A 1,950-nucleotide genomic window follows, 5' to 3' on the forward strand; every position below is an offset into this window, starting at 1 on the left:
CGATTTCTAATCCAGTAGAGAGTCTTTCTTTAATAGAGGTAGATAGCGGTAGCAGATGACGCTAGAACGAGAGAGAAACAGTGCTTCCGTACGAACGATTCCGCTCGCAAACCGCGCCGCCGCCGCCAAACAAGCGAACGGCTGTCATTGCGCGAGGGGGCGCCACGGGTCTTCGCGGGCCGCCGTGGCGCCCCCTCGGACGCGTGCGCGTGTGTTCGTTTTCAGGGAGAACGTAGCGGTACGTTACTTGCACCGCGCTGCCTATACGTACCCCTGTATATAGTAGCTTAGATTAATGTGCGGGCGTTAGTTCGACTCTGGCAAGATAGATGGCGCCTGTTTACAAACTTGCAATCTAAACTCGTGATGGCGTTATAGCAGGGAAAGCGCGAATCGCGAATAATCGAACGCGATTAAGAAAAAAAAGAGATCGGTTAATGCCGGATAGAGTCGTTAATTTAATATCTAATTGGTACGTGTGTGAATTCGTTCGTATACGCGCGCGTGTGTGTATATATACGCGCGGATGTATGTTTATATTTGTGTACTTGTGTACGCGTTTGCTCACTCGGTTCGTTTCACCCATATCATACCTTCCTTCCTGACCCACTGCATGCCATATATAGTTCAACTGCATGCCACGGTGTGCGTGCGTGCGTGCGTGCGTGCTTGCTAGAGTGTGTGTCTGTGTGTGTGTGTAGCAAGGGTGCTGCCTGGAGGTGTGAAGTAATTGCAAATGTGTGAGTGTATTATTTGGCTCTCTCTCTCTCTCTCGCTCTCTCTCTCTCTCTCTCTCTCTCTCACTATCTCTCTCGCTCTCGCTATCTCTCTCTCGCTATCTCTCTCTCTCTCTCGCTCTCTCTCGTTCGCTCTCTCTCTCTTGCTCTCTCTCTCTCTCTCTCGCTCATTCTCTCTTGCTCTCTCTTTCTCTGTCGCTCTCTCTCTGCTCTATCTCTTCTTGATGTCTGCAGTGATAGGGAAGGATGCGTAGGTTTGGGGTCCTCCCCCTGCTCCTCGTTTATCGCCAGCGATAATGCGTGCATCATCTCTCTCCCCATATCTCTATCATGGCCTTGATATCTCCTCGCATCTTGTCGCGCCCCTCTCGGGGCGTGGTCCTTCCCTGCGCGCGCTGCGTCATTGGCGAACGAGTGGTGGCTACGAGCGGTGCGCCACCTATAGGGAATAGGCTCGCCTCGACGGCTTAGTCGGGTGTCAGCCGGAGACGTCTGTCATGGTTAACGGCGCGCGGGAAGAGCGAGCGACGCGCGCAGAGAGTGTTTAAACAGGTGGGCGCCCGCGCCTGCGGCCTGGCGATTGCGTGGCTGACCCACGGGCAGGCGTGCCATTCGTAGATTGCTAGCCTCATCAGCATGCTGCTGTTCACTTGTTTGATTTCGTATATATTTGCCGCCGACGATGCACTGTGTTTGTTGTGTCTTCTTCTTGCCCCGGCACGGGCGTGCGGAGCTCCTGTGCACCCCGATCGCGCTGCGCCACAGTAGGTGGCGCGCTCGCCGCTGACTGCGGTGATTGCATTTGAGTGTTCGAGTGTAATTCATTTTGCGCGCATGCGTTGTTTTTCGCCTATCCGTTTTTTGTCGCTGATTGACGCGATTTCAGTGTGCTGCCCTCCTCCTCCGCCAGATGGCGCCGTCATCTACGCCGCTTTCGCCCGCTCGGCGCGTCTCGCTGTGCCGATTCTCTCCCTCGACACGCGCTTTCTCGCCACACACTCGATAGCGCCGCTCTTGTGCCACCCGCTTTCTTCGTTTCAGGCCCGCATGTTTTTTTTCTTCGTCGACCGGCCGCCAGTTGCGCCACCCGGCGCGCAGCGGCGCAGCCGCTTTTTTTATCCGGCGGGCGAAGCCGTCTAGCGCGAGGCGGGGTCGCCGCCCGCGGTGCGCTGCGCGTCGTTCGTGGTCCTGGCTCCCGCGGAGGCTCCGTGTA

This window comes from Priapulus caudatus, unplaced genomic scaffold (genome assembly GCF_000485595.1).
Source record: "Priapulus caudatus unplaced genomic scaffold, Priapulus_caudatus-5.0.1 Scaffold12067, whole genome shotgun sequence".
In the NCBI taxonomy this organism is placed as follows: domain Eukaryota; kingdom Metazoa; phylum Priapulida; class Priapulimorpha; order Priapulimorphida; family Priapulidae; genus Priapulus; species Priapulus caudatus.